Source organism: Scyliorhinus canicula, chromosome 9 (genome assembly GCF_902713615.1).
Source record: "Scyliorhinus canicula chromosome 9, sScyCan1.1, whole genome shotgun sequence".
Taxonomy (NCBI): domain Eukaryota; kingdom Metazoa; phylum Chordata; class Chondrichthyes; order Carcharhiniformes; family Scyliorhinidae; genus Scyliorhinus; species Scyliorhinus canicula.
Window position 1 is genome coordinate 44,430,210 of NC_052154.1, and position 16,571 is coordinate 44,446,780.

Genomic DNA, 16,571 nt, shown 5'->3' on the forward strand with positions numbered 1-16,571 from the left:
ATCCAGAATACATTCTGTGCTCTTGCCATTCTCAGTGCTTCCTCTAAGTGGTGTTCAACATGGAGGAGTACTGATTCATCAGCTGAGGATGGATGGTACATGGTAATCAGCAGGAGGTTTTCTTGTCCATGACTGACCTAAAGCCATGAGACTTTGAGGTCTGGAGTTGATGTTGAGAATGTTGAGGACAACATCCAGGGCAATTCTATCCTGACTGTATACCGCTGTGCTGCCTTCTCTGCTGGGTCTGTGCTGCCGGTGAGACAGGACATACCTAGGGATGATGCTAATGGTGTCTGGCATGTTATCTGTAAGATAAGATTCCGTGAGTATGACTGTCAGGCTGTTGCTCGACTAGTCTGTGAGACCGCTCTCCCAACTTTGGAACAAGCTCCCAGATGTTAGTAAGGAAGACTTTGTAGGGTCGACAGAGTTGGGTTTGCCTTTATCAGTTCCAGTGCCCAAGTCGATCCCGTGTAGTCTGTCCGGTTTCTTTCAAAGAACAAGGAACACTACAGCACAGGAACAGGCCCTCGGCCCTCCAAGCCTGTACCGGTCATGATACTTTCCTTGGCCAAAACCTGAAAGAACAAAGAACAATTCCTTTTCCTTTTTATTGACTTTGTAATAGTTTGATACATCTGAGTAGCTTGCTAGGCAGAGGGCATTTAGGAGCAAACGACAATGCTGAAGATCTGGATTCACATGTAGGTGAGGATTTCCTTCCCTAAACGGCAGTAATGAAGCAACTGGGTTTTTTACAACAATAGGTTTAATCGTCGTCATTAGGCTTTCAATTCCGGATATTTACTGTATTTTATTTCCATCATCTTCCATGGCGGGATTCAAACCTGGGTATCCAGAGTATTACTCAGAGTCTCTGGATCACCAGTCCAGTGAAAATACCACTACACCAATACACCACGGCCTCCCCATATCCCCCCCCCACACATCCATATACCGCTCCCCCCCCAAACATCCATATACTGCTCCCCCTCCCAAACATCCATATACCGCCACCCCCCAACATCCATATACCGCTCCCCCCCCAAACATCCATATACCACACCCCCTCCCAAACATCCATATACCTCTCCCCCCCAAACATCCATATACCGCCACCCCCCAACATCCATATACCGCTCCCCCCCCCAAACATCCATATACCGCTCCCCCTCCCAAACATCCATATACCTCTCCCCCCCAAACATCCATATACCGCCATCCCCAACATCCATATACCGCTCCCCCTCCCAAACATCCATATACCGCTCCCCCTCCCAAACATCCATATACCGCTCTCCCTCCCAAACATCCATATACCACTCCCCCCCAAACATCCATATACCGCTCCCCCCCAAACATCCATATACCGCACCCCCTCCCAAACACCCATATACCGCCACCCCCCCAACATCCATATACCGCTCTCCCCCCAACATCCATATACCGCTCTCCCCCCCAAACATCCATATCCCGCTCCCCCTCCCAAACATCCATATACCGCTCCCCCCCAAACATCCATATACCGCTCCCCCTCCCAAACACCCATATACCGCCACCCCCCAACATCCATATACCGCTCCCCCCAAACATCCATATACCGCTCCCCCCCCAAACATCCATATACCGCTCCCCCTCCCAAACATCCATATACCGCTCCCCCTCCCAAACACCCATATACCGCCACCCCCCCAACATCCATATACCGCTCCCCCCCAAACATCCATATACCGCTCCCCCCCAAACATCCATATACCGCCCCCCAAACATCCATATACCGCTCCCCCGCCCAAACATCCATATACCGCCCCCCCAACATCCATATACTGCACCCCACCCAAACATCCATATCCCGCTCTCCCCCCCAAACATCCATATACCGCTCCCCCCCCAACATCCATATACCGCTCCCCCCCCAAACATCCATATACCGCTCTCCCCCCCAAACATCCATATACGCTCCCCCCCCAAACATCCATATACTGCTCCCCCCTCAACATCCATAAACCGCTCCCCCCCAACATCCATATACCGCTCCCCCAAACATCCATATAACGCTCCCCCTCCCAAACATCCATATACCGCTCCCCCTCCCAAACACCCATATACCGCTCCCCCCAAACATCCATGTACCGCTCCCCCTCCCAAACAACTATATACCGCCACCACCCCAACATCCATATACCGCCCCCCCAAACATCCATATCCCGTTCCCTCTCCCAAACATCCATATACCGTTCCCCCCCAAACATCCATATACCGCTCCCCCTCCCAAACATCCATATACCGCTTCCCCTCCCAAACATCCATATACCGCTCCCCCCCCAAACATCCATATACCGCCACCCCCCCAACATCCATATACCGCTCCCCCTCCCAAACATCCATATACCGCTCCCCTCCCAATCATCCATATACCGCTCTCCCCCCAACATCCATATACCGCTCTCCCTCCCAAACATCCATATACCACTCCCCCCCCAAACATCCATATACCGCTCCCCCTCCCAAACACCCATATACCGCCACCCCCCCCAACATCCATATACCGCTCTCCCCCCCCCAACATCCATATACCGCTCTCCCCCCCCCTCAAACATCCATATCCCGCTCCCCCTCCCAAACATCCATATACCGCTCCCCCCCCAAACATCCATATACCGCTCCCCTCCCAAACACCCATATACCGCCACCCCCCCCAACATCCATATACCGCTCCCCCCCCAAACATCCATATACCGCTCCCCCCCAAACATCCATATACCGCTCCCCCTCCCAAACATCCATATACCGCTCCCCCTCCCAAACACCCATATACCGCCAGCCCCCCAACATCCATATACCGCTCCCCCCCAAAATCCATATACCGCTCCCCCCCAAACATCCATATACCGCCCCCCCCAAACATCCATATACCGCTCCCCCCCCAAACATCCATATACCGCTCCCCCTCCCAAACATCCATATACCGTCCCCCCCCCCAACATCCATATACCGCTCCCATCAAACATCCATATACCGCTCCCCCCAAACATCCATATACCGCTCCCCCCCAAACATCCATATACCGCTCCTCCCCCCAAACATACATATACCGCTTCCCCCCAAACATCCATATACCGCTCCCCGCTCAACATCCATATACCGCTCCCCCCCCAACATCCATATACCGCTCCCCCAAACATCCATATACCGCTCCCCCTCCCAAACATCCATATACCGCTCCCCCTCCCAAACACCCATATACCGCTCCCACCAAACATACATATAACGCTCCCCCTCCCAAACAACTATATACCGCCACCCCCCCAACATCCATATACCGCCCCCCCCCCCAAACAGCCATATACCGCTCCCCACCAAACATCCATATACCGCCCCCCCCAAACATCTATATACCGCTCCCCCTCCCAAACACCCATATACCGCCACCCCCCAACATCAAAATACCGCTCCCCCCAAACATCCATATCCCGTTCCCCCTCCCAAACATCCATATACCGTTCCCCCCCCAAACATCCATATACCGCTCACCCTCCCAAACATCCATATACCGCTTCCCCTCCCAAACATCCATATACCGCTCCCCCCCAAACATCCATATACCGCTCCCCCCCAAACATCCATATACCGCTCCCCCTCCCAAAGATCCATATACCGCCCCCCCCCACAAACATCCATATACCGCCCCCCCAACATCCATATACCGCCCCCCCAAACATCCATATACCGCTCCCCCCCAAACATCCATATACCGCTCTCCCCCCCCAAATATCCATATACCACTCCCCCCAAATATCCATATACCGCTCCCCCCAAACATCCATATACCGCCCCCCCAAACATCCATATACCGCCCCCCCAAACATCCATATAACACTCCCCCTCCCAAACATCCATATACCGCTCCCCCAAACATCCATATACCGCTCCCCCTCCCAAACACCTATATACCGCCACCCCCCCAACATCCATATACCGCTCCCCCCCAAACAGCCATATACCGCTCCCCCCCAAACATCCATATACCGCCCCCCCCAAACATCCAAATACCGCTCCCCTGCCAAACATCCATATACCGCTCCCCCCAAACACCCATATACCGCTCCCCCCCAAACATCCATATACCGCCCCCCCAAACATCCATATACCACTCCCCCTCCCAAACATCCATATACTGCCCCCCCCAACATCCATATACTGCTCCCCCCAAACACCCATATACCGCCACCCCCCCCAACATCCATATACCGCTCCCCCCCAAACAGCCATATACCGCTCCCCCCCAAACATCCATATACCGCTCCCCCCCCAAACATCCATATACCGCTCCCCCCAAACATCCATATACCGCTCCCCCCAAACATCCATATACCGCCCCCCCAAACATCCATATACCGCTCCCCCTCCCAAACATCCATATACCGCCCCCCCAAACATCCATATACCGCTCCCCCTCCCAAACATCCATATACCGCCCCCCCCAAACATCCATATACCGCTCCCCCTCCCAAACATCCATATACCGCCCCCCCCAACATCCATATACTGCTCCCCCCCAAACATCCATATACCGCTCTCCCCCCCAAACATCCATATACCTCTCCCCCCCAACATCCATATACCGCGCTCCCCCCCCAACATCCATATACCGCTCTCCCCCCAAACATCCATATACCGCTCTCCCCCCAAACATCCATATACCGCTCCCCCCCAAACACCCATATACCGCTCTCCCCCCCCAAACATCCATATACCGCTCCCCCCCAAACATCCATATACCGTCCCCCCCAAACATCTATATACCCCCCCAACATCCATATACAGCTCCCCCCCAAACATCCATATACCGCTCCCCCAAACATCCATATACCGCTCCCCCCCAAACATCCATATACCGCCCCCCCAACATCCATATACCACCCCCCCACACATCCATATACCGCTCTCCCCCCCAAACATCCATATACCACTCCCCCCCAAACATTCATATACCACTCCCCCCCAAACATCCATATACCGCCCCCCCAAACATCCATATACCGCTCCCCCCTCAAACATCCATATACCACTCTCCCCCCAAACATCCATATACCGCCCCCCCCCAAACATCCATATACCGCTCCCCCCCCAAACATCCATATACCACTCCCCCCCAAACATCCATATACCGCCCCCCCCCCAAACATCCATATACCGCTCCCCCCCCCAAACATCCATAGATATCAATTTGCTGAGGAGCAGGTTGGTAGATTTATGGCAGCACTACACTCACTAATCTATTATCAATTGACTCAATTCAAAATGATTTAAAACAAGAAAGTACCAAATGGTTAAATCAAAATGTCCTGATCTCTATGGCAACAATACAAATTACACAATACGCAAAGCTATATTTTATTTCCCTGCTTTTCAGCGCCATTAAAGTGACAAACAAAACTCTATCCTCCAATTGAGGTCAAAGCTGAGTATTAATGAATTCAATTGGCAGAATCCAATTCACATCACTCCCAGTTCACATCTCATCATTAATTAAAATATATCTGTCAATCAAATCTGTCCTATTCTCCAGATATAGTTGCAAGTTTCAGTTGAGGGTTTATTTTGAAGATAATTTAATAGCATCTAAATGTAATAATTTGATACATAGTTGATATGGTTGAATATCGTTTTTAAGTCACTCAGAAAAACAACATATGTCATGTTAACTTTGATATTCCTAAAATAACATCCCAGTGGATGACACATTAATTGTTTAATAATGATTTAAACGAAGGGAATTTTGTTCTGTAGAATTAAATCCCTGGAGTTTATATTCGCAGTGTGCATGCAAAGAATTGATTTTCTAATCAGATTTGGCAGCTTGAATGATAAACAGAACATTACGATCAAACGTCATATTTTCTGCACACCATCCTTTTCTGATACAATGCACTATGCTCAAGCACTTATCTGTCAATGTATATCCTCTTAGTCTATATCTTGAGGTATTTGCCTATTTTTAAAGGTAAAATGGTCCTCTGCTTCATGTTTTTTTTATTATGACACAAAAGGTATATTCAATCAATACATCTGCAAGCTCTGATTTTGTCACTTAGAATGGTTCATAAGATTTTGCAAAAATAACCTTTTAAGCAAGGGACTTTGGGACTTTATTGATGGTGTTTGGGAAGGGAGTTCACTATTTTGTCAGAAAAAGAGGGACATTTGATGATAGCATAATTCAATTCCCTGTTAGTGGCAGATTTTGTAATGCATGTCAAAAATATTGACATATTTCAAACATTTATTGCTAGTAGCTGTTGTAAGATGTGCGAGGATTGGTAAGTCTCATAACGAGGTGCTGAGTCTATGATAGTTTAACAGTGTTTTATCAACACACGGAAATATATATATATAAATAATGAGATGGATTCTACACCACCTGCCGCTGGTAGCGGAGATCCCGGTGTGCCGGAGAATCCATCATTGTCCAAAAAACAGGATCAGTGCCCAGCGCCATTCCAATGCTCTGGTCCCCTGCTGATGGCGACAGCGAAGTTTGAGACCCGCACCAGCGGGAGGATGCAGGTAGGTCAAATTGATTCATTTGCATCTAATACCGGGCTGGACACCGGATTGGACAAACCTCCATGAATCTCCAGTCCTCTGGGAATAAAAGCCCTTGCAGACCAAAGATCTAACATGGTTTTCCATTTCTAGGAATTTACAGGTATTGCTTTATTTGCCTCAGCCAGCAGGTGTATGGTGCAGGTAAGCTTTAAAGCAGTGATTTTTTTTTCCACTGTCTCTGTCTGGACTGTTCTCTAGCTTGCAGTCAGGGGTCTCTGTAATGGGGGGAGGCTACCAGGCATGCATCGCTGTAATGGAGGGCTTTGTGTAAGGGTCTCAATAATGGAGTGCCTCCAGGCAGGGGACTCTAATGGGGGCGTCCAGGCAGGAGTCTCTGTAATGTGGGCCATCCAGGCACAGGTCTCTGTAATGGGGGCCATCCAGGCACAGGTCTCTGTAATGGGGGCCATCCAGGCAAAGGTCTCTGTAATGGGGGCCATCCAGGCACAGGTCTCTGTAATGGGGGCCATCCAGGCACAGGTCTCTGTAATGGGGGCCATCCAGGCACAGGTCTCTGTAATGGGGGCCATCCAGGCACAGGTCTCTGTAATGGGGGCCATCCAGGCACAGGTCTCTGTAATATGGGCCATCCAGGCACAGGTCTCTGTAATGAGGGCCATCCAGGCACAGGTCTCTGTAATGGGGGCCATCCAGGCACAGGTCTCTGTAATGGGGGCCATCCAGGCACAGGTCTCTGTAATGGGGGCCATCCAGGCACAGGTCTCTGTAATGGGGGCCATCCAGGCACGGGTCTCTGTAATGGGGGCCATCCAGGCACAGGTCTCTGTAATGGGGGCCATCCAGGCACAGGTCTCTGTAATGGGGGCCATCCAGGCACAGGTCTCTGTAATGGGGGCCATCCAGGCACAGGTCTCTGTAATGGGGGGCATCCAGGCACAGTTCTCTGTAATGGGGGCCATCCAGGCACAGGTCTCTGTAATGGGGGCCATCCAGGCACAGGTCTCTGTAATGGGGGCCATCCAGGCACAGGTCTCTGTAATGGGGGCCATCCAGGCACAGGTCTCTGTAATGGGGGCCATCCAGGCACAGTTCTCTGTAATGGGGGCCATCCAGGCACAGGTCTCTGTAATGGGGGCCATCCAGGCACAGGTCTCTGTAATGGGGGCCATCCAGGCACAGGTCTCTGTAATGGGGGCCATCCAGGCACAGTTCTCTGTAATGGGGGCCATCCAGGCATGCGTCGCTGTAATGGGGGCCATCCAGGCATGCGTCACTGTAATGCGGGTCCTCCAGGCATGCGTCTCTGTAATGGGGGCCATCCAGGCAGGAGTCTCTGTAATGGGGGCCCTCCAGGCATGCATCGCTGTAATGAGGGCCATCCAGCCATGCATCTCTGTAATGGGGGGCATCCAGGCAGGAGTCTCTGTAACAGGTGGGGTTCTGGTGGGGTCTTTTTTGGGGAGGTTTCTGGTGGGGGTTTCCATTTGGAGGGGGTCTGATGGAGGTTTCTATTATGGGGGATTTCTGGTGGGGTCTCTCTTATGAGTGGTCTCTGGTGGGGGTCTCTGTAATATCGGATTTCTGGTGGGATCTCTCTTATGAGGGGTCTCTGTTGGGGTCTCTGTAATGGGGGTTTTCTGATGGGGTCTCTCGTATGAGGGGTTTCTGGTGGGCGTCTCTGTAATGGGATGTTTCTGATGGGAGTCTCCCTTATGGGGGGATTCTTGTTGGGTTCTTTCTTACGGGGGAGTCTCTGATGTGGGTCCCTGTTATGGGAGTCGCTGTTCGGGTGGTTGGGTTATCTTCATATTGTGGGGGGTTGTGGGGGGTGACCCAAAGAAATCCATGGTGGGGGAATTTGGGAGGGAGGGGCCCAGCCGCCGACCTTGCTAGGGGCCTTCTGCTCGAATTGGCAGCCCGACAATGGATTGGCGAGGGAATCCCTCGCAATCCCCACCATGCATAAATTTTCACGGCAAGGGAGAGTGAATAACCTCTGGATTCTCGCCTCCAGTGATAGCACAAATCAGAGGCGATTCATCTCCGGCGGGAGAACAGTCTCCTAAACGGAATATTCAGCCCAATGTAAGGTTTAAGATGGGAGCTGTTTCCATGCTTGCCTCAACACACATCCGAGTCATGTTTTCCTCTACATCACAGTGTGGGCGGTACTGTACTCACATTAACACGTTCTATGCCAGACTCTAATACAACAGAATCCAGTCAGATTTAGAATGAAAGGACTACTGGTGATTTTAATCATTAGACTCCATTGTTTACAGTGCCTCAATTGTACATCTAGAAACACAGGTAAACTCTAACATTCAGAAAGTACAAAAATCTGGAAGAGATCTCAAACTGACAGATTCTTCCATAGGGAGTCTGATTGTACAAAATATTCACATGCCATTAACACAAGACATGGCTAATACCTAGCACATCAGCTATTTAAAAGTGATTAAAAGGTACCAAGGCATATGTGACTTTCACAACCACAGATTAAATGGTTAGTTCTCTGGCTAGCCTTGTTCTCCTCAGTTACGGTTCCTTCAGCAAGCTAGTGTGTGATATTTGTATTAAGCACTTCGACCACAGGCTGTAAAAGTGTGCTGAATCTACAACGTGACTTACTTTGCTCATTGCCCTTTTCCACCTCCCAAAGCTTTCTGGCCAACTCAACTGCATCCTACTTTACTCCCCCAAACTCACATACCAGCCCCTATTGCATCATGAATTTGTTATTCCCCTCACCGACCATTCAGAGTGAGACTGTCAACATTGCTTCAGTCTGTGCTAGATTATAGCAGCTTTCTCCAATGTACCTGTGTCTACTGAGAATGGTTAAGATAATTTTTCTAAAGGTCTTAAAAGCAAAGATGATAGGTTGAGACTTTCAACCTTCCATCAATGCCAAATTTGAACACAACGAATGTTGAAATCCCAGAAAAAAATATGAAGTGCGGGTTTTGTCTGCAAAGCACGTTGAAATAGATATAGTTTCCACACCCATCAGCATCATACCAGAATAAACACCACGGGCGAGATTCTCCCATATGGGGAGAAATCGTAAGGCTGGCGTCAAATCCGGGCGGGTTTGACGCCAGCGCGCCCCTTCCCGACCGGGAACCGATTCTGGTCCCCGGTCGGGGCTAGCAGCCCGACGCCGTAAACACCGGCATCACGGGCTTAACGAATTTCGTTAAGCCCGCTTGCCAGAGTTAGCGCCGGCTGACTCATCATATGACGCCAGCCGCGCATGCGCGGATTGGAAGACTCCAACCCGCGCATACGCGGATGACGTCATCGCGTATTTGCGCGAAACCCGCGCTTGCGCGGGCCGGGATGCCCCTCAGCCGCCCCGCGAATGGATACTGCGGGGCGGCGGAAGGACAAATAGTGCGCGGGCATCGGGCCCGCTGCCCGCGATCGGTGGGCACCGATCGCGGGCCCATGGCACCGTTGGCACGGCCGTGGTACTGCCGTGCCAATCGGTGCCATGGTTATAAAAAGCGAGAGTTTACGGCCGTTTTTACGAACGGCCAGACCAGGTGTGTTTGCCGTTCGTAAAAACAGCCGTAAAGGGCTGGGAACTCGGCCCATCCATCAGCTGTGAATCGCTGCCGGCCGTAAAAAAACGGCGGCAGCGATTCCTGTCGGGAGTTGGGCGTGGGGGGGGCGGGAGGGTGTCGGAACAGCGTGGCCGTAAAATTTTACGAGCCACGCTATTCTCCGCACCGTCGGGAGTGCGGAGAATCTCGCCCCATATGCTTTCGAGCATACCAAGACTTCATAAGGCTGCTAATCTGACTAGATAGCTTCAAACTAGAGGGGCTGGATTCTCCGCAGCCCCGTGCCGAAATCGTGGCCGGCGCGGGGGTGGAGAATCTACTTTTACGCCGTAATCCAGCAGAGGGCAGCAGAGCAGAGCTACTGATCAGCTGTTCTGGGGAAATTTGCATACGTGCAGTGCGGTCAGCCGAAGTTGAAGGGGAATCTGCGAAGGAGACCCGAGGAGTTTGAGTGAAGGCAATCATCCAGCAGAGGGCAGCAGAGCAGAGCTACTGATCAGCTGTTCTGGGGAAATTTGCATACGTGCAGTGCGGTCAGCCTAAGTTGAAGGTGGTTTGTGGAGAGGCTGTTGGCAAGTGACAGTTAAACCCGAAACACTTTGTGAGTGTTTCCCACCCTACCTCCTCCTCGAACCAACCCCCCCACCCCACGGTGGTTGGGAAGCGGGAGCAGGGGCCTGTCGTGAAGGTGAGTGAGTGCCTTTAAATTTGCTTACCTTTCAGCGGGAGCAGGGTTTGAGGGAATATCAGGTAAGCTCTTCCTTTCTTTTTCTTTTTCTTGTTTTTTTTTTAAATCTAGAGGTGATGTCAGGGAAGGCAGTACAATGCTCCTCCTGCAGAATGTTTGAGGTGAGGGACGCCGTCAGTGTCCCTGCTGATTTCATCTGTGGGAAGTGCACCCAACTCCAGCTCCTCAAAAACCGTGTTAGGGACCTGGAGCTTGAGCTGGATGAACTTCGGATCATCCGGGAGGCAGAGGGGGTCATAGATAGGAGCTTCAGGGAAGTAGTTACACCAAAGACTGGAGATAGATGGGTAACTGTAAGAGGGACTGGGAAGAAGCAGTCAGTGCAGGGACCCCCTGCGGCCGTTCCCCTGAGTAACAAGCATACCGTTTTGGATACTTGTGGGGGGGGGGACTTACATGGGGTAAGCCATGGGGTACGGGCCTCTGGCAAGGAGTCTGCCCCTGTTGCTCAGAAGGGAAGGGGGGAAAGGAGTAGAACATTAGTAATTGGGGACTCAATAGTCAGGGGCACAGATAGGAGATTTTGTGGGAGCAAGAGAGACTCACGTTTGGTATGTTGCCTCCCAGGTGCAAGGGTACGTGATGTCTCGGATCGTGTTTTCCGGGTCCTTAAGGGGGAGGGGGAGCAGCCCCAAGTCGTAGTCCACATTGGCACTAACGACATAGGTAGGAAAGGGGACAAGGATGTCAGGCAGGCCTTTAGGGAGCTAGGATGGAAGCTCAGAGCGAGAACAAACAGAGTTGTTATCTCTGGGTTGTTGCCCGTGCCACGTGATAGTGAGATGAGGAATAGGGAGAGAGAGCAATTAAACACGTGGCTACAGGGATGGTGCAGGCGGGAGGGATTCAGATTTCTGGATAACTGGGGCTCTTTCTGGGGAAGGTGGGACCTCTATAGACAGGATGGTCTACATCTGAACCTGAGGGGCACCAATATCCTGGGGGGAGATTTGTTAGTGCTCTTTGGGGGGGTTTAAACTAATTCAGCAGGGGCATGGGAACCTGGATTGTAGTTTTGGGGTACGGGAGATTGAGAGTATAGAGGTCAGGAGCACAGATTTGACTTCGCAGGAGGGTGCCAGTGTTCAGGTAGGTGGTTTGAAGTGTGTCTACTTCAATGCCAGGAGTATACAAAATAAGGTAGGAGAACTGGCAGCATGGGTTGGTACCTGGGACTTCGATGTTGTGGCCATTTCAGAGACATGGATAGAGCAGGGATAGGAATGGTTGTTGCAGGTTCCGGGGTTTAGGTGTTTTAGTAAGCTCAGAGAAGGGGGCAAAAGAGGGGGAGGTGTGGCGCTGCTAGTCAAGGACAGTATTACGGTGGCGGAAAGGATGCTAGATGGGGACTCTTCTTCTGAGGTAGTATGGGCTGAGGTTAGAAACAGGAAAGGAGAGGTCACCCTGTTGGGAGTTTTCTATAGGCCACCTAATAGTTCTAGGGATGTAGAGGAAAGGATGGTGAAGATGATTCTGGAAAAGAGCGAAAGTAACAGGGTAGTTGTTATGGGAGACTTTAACTTTCCAAATATTGACTGGAAAAGATATAGTTCGAGTACATTAGATGGGTCATTCTTTGTACAATGTGTGCAGGAGGGTTTCCTGACACAATATGTTGACAGGCCAACAAGAGGCGAGGCCACATTGGATTTGGTTTTGGGTAATGAACCAGGCCAGGTGTTAGATCTGGAGGTAGGTGAGCACTTTGGAAACAGTGACCACAATTCGGTGACCTTTACGTTAGTGATGGAAAGGGATAAGTATACCCCGCAGGGCAAGAGTTATAGCTGGGGGAAGGGCAATTATGATGCCATTAGACATGACTTAGGATGTGTTGGTTGGAGAAGTAGGCTGCAAGGGTTGGGCACACTGGATATGTGGAGCTTGTTCAAGGAACAGCTACTGCATGTTCTTGATAAGTACGTACCAGTCAGGCAAGGAGGAAGGGGTCGAGTGAGGGAACCGTGGTTTACCAAAGAAGTGGAATCTCTTGTTAAGAGGAAGAAGGAGGCCTATGTGAAGATGAGGCGTGAAGTTTCAGTTGGGGCGCTTGATAGTTACAAGGAAGCGAGGAAGGATCTAAAGAGAGAGCTGAGACGAGCAAGGAGGGGACATGAGAAGTCTTTGGCAGGTAGGATCAAGGAAAACCCAAAAGCTTTCTATAGGTATGTCAGGAATAAAAGAATGACTAGGGTAAGAGTAGGGCCAGTCAAGGACAGTGGTGGGACGTTGTGTGTGGAGGCTGAGGAGATAAGCGAGATACTAAATGAATACTTTTCGTCAGTATTCACTCAAGAAAAAGATAATATTGTGGAGGAGAATGCTGAGACCCAGGCTATTAGAATAGATGGCATTGAGGTGCGTAGGGAAGAAGTGTTGGCAATTCTGGACAAGGTGAAAATAGATAAGTCCCCGGGGCCAGATGGGATTTATCCTAGGATTCTCTGGGAAGCCAGGGAAGAGATTGCTGAGCCTTTGGCTTTGATTTTTAGGTCATCATTGGCTGCAGGAATAGTGCCAGAGGACTGGAGGATAGCAAATGTGGTCCCTTTGTTCAAGAAGGGGAGTAGAGATAACCCCGGTAACTATAGGCCGGTGAGCCTAACGTCTGTGGTGGGAAAAGTCTTGGAGAGGATTATAAAAGATACGATTTATAATCATCTAGATAGGAATAATATGATTAGGGACAGTCAGCATGGTTTTGTGAAGGGTAGGTCATGCCTCACAAACCTTATCGAGTTCTTTGAGAAGGTGACTGAACAGGTAGACGAGGGTAGAGCAGTTGATGTGGTGTATATGGATTTCAGTAAAGCGTTTGATAAGGTTCCCCACGGTCGGCTATTGCAGAAAATACGGAGGCTGGGGATTGAGGGTGATTTAGAGATGTGGATCAGAAATTGGCTAGTTGAAAGAAGACAGAGAGTGGTAGTTGATGGGAAATGTTCAGAATGGAGTTCAGTTACGAGTGGCGTACCACAAGGATCTGTTCTGGGGCCGTTGCTGTTTGTCATTTTTATAAATGACCTAGAGGAGGGCGCAGAAGGATGGGTGAGTAAATTTGCAGACGACACTAAAGTCGGTGGAGTTGTAGACAGTGCGGAAGGATGTTGCAGGTTACAGAGGGACATAGATAAGCTGCAGAGCTGGGCTGAGAGGTGGCAAATGGAGTTTAATGTGGAGAAGTGTGAGGTGATTCACTTTGGAAAGAATAACAGAAATGCGGAATATTTGGCTAATGGTAAAATTCTTGGTAGGGTGGATGAGCAGAGGGATCTCGGTGTCCATATACATAGATCCCTGAAAGTTGCCACCCAGGTTGATAGGGTTGTGAAGAAGGCCTATGGTGTGTTGGCCTTTATTGGTAGAGGGATTGAGTTCCGGAGCCATGAGGTCATGTTGCAGTTGTACAAAACTCTAGTACGGCCGCATTTGGAGTATTGCGTACAGTTCTGGTCGCCTCATTATAGGAAGGACGTGGAAGCTTTGGAACGGGTGCAGAGGAGATTTACCAGGATGTTGCCTGGTATGGAGGGAAAATCTTATGAGGAAAGGCTGATGGACTTGAGGTTGTTTCGTTAGAGAGAAGAAGGTTAAGAGGTGACTTAATAGAGGCATACAAAATGATCAGAGGGTTAGATAGGGTGGACAGCGAGAGCCTTCTCCCGCGGATGGAGGTGGCTAGCACGAGGGGACATAGCCGTAAATTGAGGGGTAATAGATATAGGACAGAGGTCAGAGGTGGGTTTTTTATGCAAAGAGTGGTGAGGCCGTGGAATGCCCTACCTGCAACAGTAGTGAACTCGCCAACATTGAGGGCATTTAAAAATTTATTGGATAAGCATATGGATGATAAGGGCATAGTGTAGGTTAGATGGCCTTTAGATTTTTTCCATGTCGGTGCAACATTGAGGGCCGAAGGGCCTGTACTGCGCTGTATCGTTCTATGTTCTATGTTCTAGGTGGCTGGGGATTGGATCAGCAGAGTTAGGTGCTTAGGCGCACGGCCGATCGGGTGGGGGGGGGGAGGGCTCATTTCTCAGTGTGGCTCTGTGGTCCAAGTCCACCATGGAGCTTGGCACGGCCGCTGGAGGCCACTGCCGTGTGCATGCATGGACTCCGAACAGCAAGTGCGAGGGCCCGTATCCACAGCTTAAGCAGTCCCTGCTATCCCCCTGCAGGACATTGAATTAGGTCAACTTTCTTATCGGAATTTCGGGAGTAAACCTCCACCGATTTTACGCCGGTGTGGGGACATAGTCCCATTTTAGGAGAATCCAGCCCGAGATCTTTCCCATCGAAAGTGGAAGTGATATCCACGACACGACAGAAAGTGCCTTTTGATTATACCAAATGGACAAGTGAACCAATAATGAAAATAACTAATTAGCGCCACACACGCATACACCAGTTAGCTTCAGTTTCAACTAGTTCAGGCGGGACTCTCCGTCCCTTCGCGGCAGCGGGATTCTCCATCCGTTCACGGCGGGATTCTCCGGTCCCATTGCAGTGAATGGGAGATTTGGCTGAGCGCCAAGTTCTCCGTCCTCATTAGCCATGGTAGCGGGATGGACTCGGAATGGAGAAACCCGGCCAACTTATTTACTTGAATCAATCTTAATTAACTCACCCTGCAAACACCTGTAGAAGTGGCTTTGGTGAAAAAATCCTTCCCTTGAGGACCAAACATTCTGACTACCTGCCTATCCTCTGCTGCATTGTACATACCCAGGTACCTGGGAAGGGGAGCTTAAGGCCTTCCATCACTGCTTGACTCTCCAGTGTACAGACTCCTCCCTGAGTGCTCACAATAACATTTTGGTTTGTTTATCATATGTGAGGAGCCAGAAAGGATGGCTGTGCTAATTGTTTTTGTCCGTGCACAGTTACACAGGATCACCTTGGTGTGACCCCTTCAGATGCACTTAAAAAATGGCTGCCAACAGTCAAGCTATTTTTGTTTCCGAGGCAGAGATTTCTCACGAGAACTGCAGCTAGACTCTGAATGGTAAGTTAAATATTAATGTAATTTTTCTGGAAATATGTTTGCATAGTTCAAATCACGACCTTAAAAATGCCAATTGTCTAAACAATGCCAATACTCTGGCAATCACTATTTCTTGCAAAATTCTCCAAAATAGATGCCATTTGAATAAGGTATCTTTTGGATGACAAATCTGAAATTTATGATGTATTTTAATAATAGGTTGAACAAATATCTCTTCTGGATCATGATATAGTAATTGCAGGAAACGTTGGATGTACACAGCATCTAAAGATGAAAATACCACTGGTTCTGATGCAAGTATCTTACCCAAAGCATGAATCAATCTTTTCCAGAATCATTGGGACTGATCTGCCATCCATGTCATAGACCTGCCGGTAGATGCCGGGAGAAGCCTCACCTGGGCTTCCCGGCTGCCTGTGTGCCTTGCATGATCTACCCAGACCTTGCGTCGCGATCACGATCCCATCCACTTTTTGTGCTCACCTGGGATCTACCAGGCTCCCGGCATCTAATGGCCTCCTCAGGGGGCATGATCTAACCAAATTTGTTCTAAGAGTGGTAGCGATCGGAAATCTCCGGCTGTTTCCCGATGGCTGACCCGGCGAGGCTGTCACCGGTATCTAACGTTAATTAGGGCACTTCATGATGCCCCACAGGCTTCACGCAGCAAATG